The 10173-nt window shown below is 42.8% G+C and overlaps 1 protein-coding gene across 1 annotated transcript in view; it reads right to left on the bottom strand.

Annotated features, from left to right (window-relative positions):
- Inpp4b (inositol polyphosphate-4-phosphatase type II B) overlaps window positions 1-10173 on the bottom strand; it is a 762195-nt gene that overhangs the window by 751213 nt on the left and 809 nt on the right. The window lies entirely within an intron of this gene.

The following is a 10173-nucleotide window of genomic DNA, read 5'->3' as shown; positions in this document are numbered from 1 at the left end:
GGATCATCTTTCAACACATCCCAGGAAGGAAATCACTATGGCATGAATAAGGGGGATCATCTTTCAACACATCCCAGGAAGGAAATCACTATGGCTTGAAGCTGAGTCAGCCAGGAGCTTTCGACTGTGTTACCAGCTGCTGACTCCTTGTGCAAGACTGGAGAGGCACAGGAAGGTAGGACTTGGAGGGCGGAAGTAGGCCATTAGGGGAGGAGAGCTGATGGTCAAGCCTGGCCCCTGGCTCCTATCACAGTCTGGGTCCTTCTCCGTGTAAGGAACCTTATGTGGATCCTACCACATGAACCTCACCATTCCTTTTGCTCTATAACAGACTGAGATGGCCGTGCCATGTTGGGCTGCCATATGTCACAAGCTGCCTTTGGGGGGTGACTTCTGTCAGGTCCCCACTCTGGCAGGTTTGCACATTCCAGGGATAAGAAAAGTTAGGTGGGAGGAACAGAGATAAGAAGGAAAAGCAGAGACAGAAAATAGTATCAGGAGGGCAGTCTCCTTTTACGTACTGAGTTCTTAGCTCTAAGTTTGCCTGGGTTTAATTTTCCATACACTTTTTTGTTCTTTTGTTTGTTTGTTTGAGGCAGAGTTTCTCTGTAACTTTGGAGCCTGCCCTGGAACTAGCTCTTCTAGACCAGGCTGGCCCCTAACTCACAGAGATCCACCTGCCTCTGCCTCCCAAATGCTAGGATTAAAAAAAGGTGTGTGTCACCACCACCACCTGGCCAAAGAAATGTGTAGCCCAGGCTGGCCTCGAACTCATGATCCTCCTACTTCTATCTCTTTAGCAAATTCTACCAGCATGAGCTACCACCACCAGCTCCATACACTTTTATACCCCAATACAACGGGGGGGGGGAGGGGGAGAGAAAGCAAAAGTCTGCTTTAACATGGTACAAGGGACAATTAGAACAGTTCCTTGCCTCAATACTTTAAGACATCAAGCCATTAATTCACGAGAAAAGCATTCTGCTGTTTAGGCAGTGAACCCATCCTAGACCAAGTATTCTAAAGTCAGCCACTCCCTAAGTCAAATCTCCAAATTTAAAAGGAGCAGAGTTAAGCTTGAATTCTCTGACCTTTGGTGGAATGGATCTACCTGTAGCTATAGGAGCCATCTTATATCCAAAACACCAAGTAGCCACAGTTGTTAACAATATTGAGCAACCTCAAACTCTCTGACCTTCGAACAAAGGGGAATAGGGTCACATTTTTGAGCCTCCACAAAAACCCTGAGACAAAAGTAACCTCCTTTCTATATAATGTTTCAGTCATAGAGGCCACAGAGATGCAAACATAACTAATATAGAAAGCACCACTCAAAAAATTCATTTAAGTAAAAACAAGTGTCTATTAAGAAAATGATGCTAGTTTTTGTTCCCCATATAATCTATACACATATTAATAAAATACGGTAATAAACTCCCTTAGAAATAGATTATTTTCTGTCAGGTGAGTTATACAGGCTAGGCATACAATAGCCAGGAGATTGTAGACTACCAACTTTCTGAAGTCTTTCCCAATTCTCTTCATTTGAAGTTTCAGCTCTACAATATGGAAAAGCTCTATTTCAGTAGATCCTTGCCTTTCTCAAAGGAGAAGGCCAAACAACATCTCAGGTTCTCAAATGTTCAAACATTCTCACCTCAGGTAATGAGTTCTAACTCAAGTAAATTTTCAAAAGCCAGGACTTCCAGTTCTCTAAGGAAAGCATGACTGATGTTTTATTCTAGGAATTGTTTTTGAAAATGTCCTTCTATGATACATACCACCTTGACCGTACACTCATTCTATCACTAATCAGCTGTGTGATCTTGAGGAAGTTAGTTAAGTTTATAAAGTGCTGTCAGATGAAATTAAAATGGACAACTATAGCATCTGTGGGGTTAACAAACACCCACTTGTCCTGAGTGGATAATTGTAGCATCTGGCTATGGGGTGCACAGGAATCCACTTGTCCTGAGTGGAGAACTCTAGCTTCTAGCTATGGGTTAGACAAGAACCCACTGGACTAGGCTTATGAGCTTTGAATGTTTATATAATAAAATATCCTAACTAATGCATCTCTTAATTGCCAGCATTAGTTGATGACCATTTCCCTCAGTCCCCATTCCTACGGGAGCCACCTACCGTGAACATGATTGAAAGAACCGATCATTTAGAAAGGGAGACGATGCAGTTGCTCCCTCCTGCTGCACTTATGAATGAACTGATTGAATCTGTTATGACTCATAATTTAATCATCCACCTAAAGACAGGCAAGTATACAACCAGGTTAACCAAGAAGAAATCCTTTCAGTTAACTTTCACCTGCATAATCACCAATAAATTGTAAGTGCTCTAAGGCTGGTCCAGTTTGTTCTCTGATGCATCATGTAATAGAGAGCCTTCGGGGATAACATGAGCATCAGCGCTGCAACTTTTCGTCCCTTCCTCACTCTCCCTCTCTCCCTCCCTCCCTCCCTCCCTCCCTCCCTTCCTTCCTTCATTTATGTTGCTTTGTTGGTAGTGTTGTTTTTTGTTTTGCTTTGCTTTTAAGGTAGGGCCTTGCTATATATCCGAGGATGGACCCGAACTCATTATCTTCTCCTCTCTGTTTTCTTAGTGATGGAATTAGACACATAGACTGCTATGCACAACTCGCGTGGTCTTGTTTTTTGTTTGTTTGTTGAACTGATGAGGAAGAACTGGCAGGAAGGCTGAGGGGAGACAAAATAGGCAGTGATCCCTAGGGGAAAGACCGGGTGTGTTGTGAAAGGACTGGGGTCCAAACTTGGATGTTTAATGGGTGACATGATGCCCGTTTTAGAATAACCACACGCTTTTATCCTCACTGTGTTCTTTTAATTTTCCCTTTCCTTCTTGCTCACCCACTCAAAAGCAAAATTGTGGCACATTCAATTCCATTCATCTCGGAGAGTTAGTTCTTTAGGTATTCACACCCCTCAGAAGAGCGGGGCATGCTGAATATTACAATCAAATCGTTAAAGAATTTCAAATACCAGATCTCCAAAATGCAATTTTCCACGTCTGTGTGCTTATGGACGCTAACTAAATCAACTCGCCCATGAGATAAATAAATAATTTAAAAGAAACCGCTTTCAAAATGAGTGCAGTGAAGAGCCCAGCGGCTAAGCGCTGCACACTGCCACCTGGTGCTGAGTGTCTGTAATGTCAGCTGCCCCTGGAAGCTCCCAAAAGAAGCCAATGCTGTATTTTAAAGCAATCTTACCGAAGACAATTTGGAGACATATTTAACCTCAAGATTTCAACAGAAAAGGGGGGGGGGCTGTTGGAAATATATGAAATAATGCATGCCATTAAAGGTAATCTTTCTCATTAAGACATATCCAAGTAGGTTAGTAAATATAAAAATCTGCAGATTTTGTTAATGAAGACAAAAAAAAAAACCTATTTGCTGTTTTAAGGTGGTATTTGTGTATGTGGTGCTTGAAATTGAATCCAGGGATTTTCAGATGCTAGACAAGTTGGTTTACCACAGAGATACATCACCAGCTAATGTGGGGCTTTGTTTGTTTCTTCGTTTGTTTTGAGACAGGATTCTCTGTTATCCCACAGGGGCCTTAGACCCACAGGGGCCTTAGACCCACTGTATACCTCTCTTTCTTCCTGCCTCCACCTCCTGAGTATTGGGATTACAGATGTACAATACCACATGAAACTGGCTTGTCATTGTTGTTTGAGACAGGGTTTTTCTTTAACTTTCATGCCTGTCCTGGAACTATCTCTTGTAGAGCAGGCTGGCCTCGAACTCACAGAGATGTGCTTGTCTCTGCCTCCCGAGTGCTGGGATTAAAGGTGTGTGCCACCACCGCCCAGCTAAAACTGGAATTTTTACACTGTGCTTCACCTAGCAAAATATATTTATTTATTTATTTATTTATTTATTTATTTATTTATTTATGGTTTTTGTCTCTTCTCCGCCACTGCCTCCCATTTCCCTCCCCCTCCCCCAATAAAGTCCCCCTCCCTCGTCAGCCCAAAGAGCAATCAGGGTTCCCTGCCCTGTGGGAAGTCCAAGGACCGCCCACCTCCATCCAAGTCTAGTAAGGTGAGCATCCAAACTGCCTAGGCTCCCACAAAGCCAGTACGTGCAGTAGGATCAAAAACCCATTGCCATTGTTCTTGAGTTCTCCTAGCAAAATACTTTATTGTGAGGGCTGGAGAGATGGTTCGCTGGTTAAGAGCTCTCAATGAGGAGCAGACCCACGTGACAAGCTGTCTCTCCTGTTCATGCCTGTAATCTCAGCTCCAGGGGGAGCAGAGTCACCAGAGGCCGACTTCAGCCTAGCCCAGAAAATGGCAGCATTAGGTTCAAGAGACACCCTCCCTCAAAGGAATAGTCAAAGAGAGATAGTGGATAGCAGACACCCACTTCTGACCTCCGTGTGCAAGAATAAGTGCACCTGCACACACACACACACACACACACACACACACACACACACACACCTTAATCAATCTTATAAAAATATTTTGAAAGAATAAAATTTTGTAAAATCTTTAAAAGTTTTTTAAAAAAATATTCATCTGTAAGTGGAACAGGACTAGTGAGTCTGTAATACAAAAGTGTTTATAGAGTGACATCAGGTAATGTTAAATAATTATTAATGATATTTAATGTTTGCTCACGGACTGCTGTCAACTTTGTTCAAGTGCACAGCTTTTAACCTCAGGTTAAGATGCCTCTGATTCTCAGTTTTACTTGATTTCCCTTATGTTGGAGGACTTTTTATGTACTGGTGAACTAGCCAGTGATGCTCACCTCTGAGCTTTTGTCCCAACACCAGTTAAGCAAAAGCTATGTAAAAGTACCAAGAACACGCCTGCTGTGGATGACCTCAACAACTAGCAAGGGCATGTATGTATTCCCTATTCCAGACTGACAGTCTTCCTGCCTCAGCCTCCCAGATTCTAGGACTATAGGCCTGTACTAACTACCATGCCTACTCAAACCTCCAACTGTAATTATAAGAGCTTCTAGTCAGCTAGCTAGTTTGTTAGTTCATTTTGTGACACTGGGGGCCCCCCTCAAGGTCTTCTTCAAACTAGACAAGTGCTTTACTACTGACCTACATTTTCAGTGTGAAAAGCTCTCAGAGAGTTGGATGGGTATTCGGTTGTCATTGTTGCTCTTGTCTGGCTCCTCATTTTTGTTTTTCGCTCATGTGCTGGATTGTTTTATGTCAGCTTTACAAAATCTAGAGTTATCTGAAAGGTGGGAACTTCAAACCAAAAAAAAAAAAATCCTGCCTCTGTAAGATCCATCTGCAGGGTATATTCTTAATTAGTGATTGATGGGGGAGGGCCCAGCCCATTGTGGGTGAGGCCATCGCTGGGCTAGTGGTCCTGACTCTATAAGAAAGCAGACTGAGCAAGCCATGGGGAACAAGCCAGTAAGTAAGCAGCACCCTTCCATGGCCTCTGCATCAGCTCCTGCCTCCAGGTTCCTGCCCTGCCTGAGTTCCTGCCCGGACTTCCTTTGATGATGAACTGTGATATAGAAGGGCAAGCCATAAACCTTTTTCTCCTTGACTAGCTTTTCCGTCATCATGTTTCATCACAGCAATAAAAACCGTAACAAAGACAATTCATTTGTCACAGTGCCAGGATTGAACCCAGAACCTTTCAAATCTGAGGAAGCCGCTCTATCCCTGAGATACATTTCTAGCTCTCAATTCTAGCTCTGCACTCCAGTTTTCCTAGTAAGCAATTCTAAAGGCTCTCTCTAAAACACTGCCGTTTAACTTTTAAAAACTCACTCTCTTTTGAGAAATAAAAATGTCAAGTTTTCTTTTTGCAATATTTTAAATTAACGCTCAGATTATATAAACAGCTCAAGGAAAAATTTTTAACGCTATTTCTTTTGTATCCTGCAAGACGCTTTTCATTACTATTTTCACTTCAGTGATTCAATATAAACATCACTATTAAGAAGGACTGTGTGTACCTTTCCTAACATTGGAGAACATCGGGAAAGACCACTGAACAATTTCACTGTGGAGCTTGTTGCATCACTTTGCTGAAAATAGAGAGGCCAGGTGAATATGTAGATGGATAGATAGGTAGGTAGGCAGACAGATGAATATATGAATGGATAGGTAGGTATATAGGCAGATAATTGATATGCAAGTAGAAGGAAGATTGGCTAGACAGTCAGATGATAGATATAAGGAGAGATAATAGATACATGAAAGACAAAACTCCTGTTTAAAAAGAATGTTTTCTCACCAGGCGGTGATGATGCATGCTTTTGATCCCAGAACTTGGGAGATAGAAGCAGGCAAATCTCTTTGAGTTTGAGGTCAACCTGGTCTACAGAGCAAATCCAGGATAGGCTCCAAAAAGCTACACATAAAAATCCTGACTTGAAAAACAACAATAACAAGAACAACAACAACACAAAGATCAAAAACAAAAAAAGTGTTATCTCCATTCCTGTGAAAATTATTTGTTTAAATAGTTCTCCAAGGGAATCCCATCAAAACTGTAGGATTTGGGAACCTCCAATGCCATTCACCCCGCTCACTTCTGGAGAGCGCCCATCAAGGCCGGTCAGTGCCCTGTAAGAAACAGAACTTACTCCACACACAACTCAAGAAAGCCAGTTTGGAAAACATTTAAGAGCGTTACATTGTGCTGGATGGCATCCATCATGACACCCACATCAGCAAACTTGCAAAGACAACTGGAAAGATGTAAATTCAGGACTCTACAATCACAGTTCACAGGCCTTAAGCATATTGTCTAACATGAGGTACTCTAGGGTAGAGCACAGGAGGCGTCACAGTGCCTTGGATAAAAGACAAGAAGTTCTTCAACAGTCCTAGACTGTTTAGTCTGAGCAGTCAGAATCCTGAAAGCACCATAGCATGTGTGTGTATATGTACGTGTGCCTGTATGGGTTTTATGTGTATAGTGTGTATAGGTGCCTGGGGAAGGCCATAAGAGGGTGTCAGATCCCCTGGAACAGGAGTTATAAGCCCTTGTGAAGACCAATGAAGTTGCTGGGAACCAAACCCAGCTCCTCTACAAAATACTGATCCATCTCTTCAGTCTCACCATGAGCATTTAAAAAAAAACTCTTATAGTAATGAATACGGGGGTAAAATAAACAAAGAGACCAACTGAGACATCTTGACTCCAGTGGCAACATGCCTGGGACTCTGGAAGCTTCCATGTAAGTTTCCCACATCTAAATAGTTTCTCTAGGTATACACTACATCTATAGTTTTGAAGCACCAAGACTACATGAATCCCACAGGCAAAATTCAATTATAGCATTATCATTCGGAGTTTTCTATAAATAAATGTTTATGATGAAATTATTTATTGAACAACACTTATTCTTAAGCCTGAATATTAAAGTACATGTGAAATTAGTGTCTTCGAAGGGGCTCGCTGGTAGAGATTTCTAAAACACACAAAATGAAAAAGAGTAACAAGGTGGCTTTTGGAGCAACTTCCTTAGGCCTTTGGAGAGAGATCAGTCCCTTTAAAAGAATAAGATACAGAATACAAAAAAGAAAATACATGTTTTGAACATGTAGTCATTATTCCAATTAAAAATGCTCTAGGAACGACAGGCTATTCCACGAAGATAATGAAACAGATTACACCTGTGTATCTATCTAATCATTAGCACCACTGGGTGAAAACAGCAAACATGGCAGATACTCAGCAAGCATTTTCCTCCCTACCTACACTTTCCTCTGACTTGAACTTCGCAGTTTCCGAAGCTAGATGCTTACCTGGAAACTGATATTTACTTGTTGCTAAGTGACAAGATGGGCTGGCAGTTTCTCTTTCATGGAGTTGCCTTTTAGGACTTTGCCTGAAGATAGAGCAGAAGTGTGGGGCCTGGCCTGACTTGTACTGGAAGCCAGTGCCACGTTTCAGAAAAGAAACCAGGAACTTTGAAAAGAGCTGACTTCTCCAGAGCTCAATTTCACTTTCCATTTCAGAAAACTAAAATGTAATTGCATTGTCTTCTAACCAGAGTTGACCAATGGCTCTACAGGATGAGAGCCAGGTAGTATCTTGACAAGAAAATCTTATAAGCGCTAAAGTCATTCAATCAATCTGCATCCCCAGAGTGGAGCGGAGGTCAGTATTCCAAGAGTGTTTTCTTCCCAGAACGTCAATGACTCTTTGACTGTTCCAAGCACCCTATTGGCCATCAGTTTCTCACAAACACTGCTTACCTCACCAGTGAGAATACTTTTCTACAATGCAGAATGCTAGAATTCAATCAGAAAACGTTTTCCAACGGCACAGAGCCTCTAGCCTCTCTTGACATTCACGTTTCCTAACCTTTCAAGGACAATCTTCTCAGTCACAGTTGAGAGAAACCCACAGAAAAGGCTTTCCTTTTTTTCTATTATTTTTCTTCTAATTAAAATAGATTTTTTCATACATTATATTCTGATTTCAGTTTTCCCACCCCAACTCCTTTCAGATCCTCCCCACCTCCCCTCCCATCTGAATCCACACCCTTTCTGACTCTTGTCAGAAAACAGGCATCTCACAGATAACAAAATAAAATAAGATAAAACAAAACAAAGGCAAAAAAGAAAGAAAAAGAGCCAAAGAAAAATCACAAGAAACTTAATAGAGATGCAGAGACTCATTCACATATCAAGGAATGCTGTAAAAACCAGTGTTTTGCAGAACTGTTTTAACTCATAGAAACTCCCACAGGTTCGAGGTTGAGGCCCAGATGCTGAGCAGAGGGGCACTGATCAGTCACTGTGGTTTCATGTCAATGCTTCTCTGCAGCATATCCCGAAGAAGATGAGATAATGTATTTCCCCACACTGAGCTGACAGTGCCCACTTGCCCAAGCTTCTCCCAACTCTACCTCTACGGCATCAGTCAGCCACTCTGCTGATGACTCTTTGAACCAAGTCAGATTGATACCTGTGCCAGCAAGATCTTCTAAATGCAGATATACACCTATAAGAGAGGCCACCTCGTGCCAGTCATCTGAGAGACAATTTCTCCCCTGCCCTCTGCAATTACACGTGTGTGTATATAAACAAGTTCTTTCATGCTAAGGAGGAAAGAAGCAATATGTAACACCCAAGCAATGACCTCAAATGGCATTTAAGAAAGAGGGGAGAAGCCTGATTTAAAGAAAGACAAACATTAAGATAAACAAAGAAGCCATTCTATGTCATAAGACGAATGTGACAAGAGGTGCCGCAGGGGTTCCCTGGTGAGTTGTGGCTGCACGAACAACCTGATAAACGTGAACATCCTCACCCTTAAGAATCCTTGGTCCCCTAACAGCAACTGCCGCCTCTCTCTCCTCTGGGTTTTTCCAGTAAGTTTTGTGCGGCAGCGACTATCTCATCAATATGCACATCCTCACCTAATAAAGCTTCTGTCCCCAAACAGAAATCACTGTATGTCCTGGGGACAGAAACCACCGTCCCAGAGGAAGCAAAACCAAAGGTTCCAGGAGGTGCAATCACAGATGCCTTACGACTCTAGCATCACCTAGAACGGAACCTGAAAGTCCACACAAGAAGCAGCTTCCTGGACATACTCTGGCTCCTGGCACTGCCAGAGGGGCCAGATGAGCTCAAGAGGGCTGCAGTGCAGATTTCAGACTCCAGAGAATCCTCTCAGGGACCTTCCACCCCCTCTTACCCCGAGGCCCTGATTTTATGACTCCTTGACTCCTCTTTGGGGTAGGTAAAACACAAAGGTAGCCAAGAGGAAACAGCCCTGACTAGGTTTTTTTGTTGTTGTTGTTTTTGTTTTTGTTTTTTTGTTTTTGTTTTTTTTTGCCAGGAGTTGCTGAAGGTGGGGCTGGAAATGGCCATGGAGAGGGGGTTCTTTAGTCAACTGCTACCCAGGCAACCCTTCCATGGCTTAGGGGCCAGGGCCACTTCCTCTGAGGCAGGCAGCAGTCAGTGATTGGGACTAGGAGTGAGAAGGAGCTCCTATGCACTCCTAGTCACTGCAGCGTCTTCAGGACCTCTCTCAGGTGGGCACAGCCTGGGTAGATCAGTTGGACCAGAGCTTAGTGTCACCCGGGGGTGGGACTCTGTGTGTGTGTGTGTGTGTGTGTGTGTGTGTGTGTGTGTGTGTGTGATGTGTGTGTGTGATGTGTGTGTGTGCGCGCGCGTGTGT

Source organism: Microtus ochrogaster, unplaced genomic scaffold (genome assembly GCF_000317375.1).
Source record: "Microtus ochrogaster isolate Prairie Vole_2 unplaced genomic scaffold, MicOch1.0 UNK51, whole genome shotgun sequence".
In the NCBI taxonomy this organism is placed as follows: domain Eukaryota; kingdom Metazoa; phylum Chordata; class Mammalia; order Rodentia; family Cricetidae; genus Microtus; species Microtus ochrogaster.
This window is presented reverse-complemented; position numbering and strand designations above follow the sequence as displayed.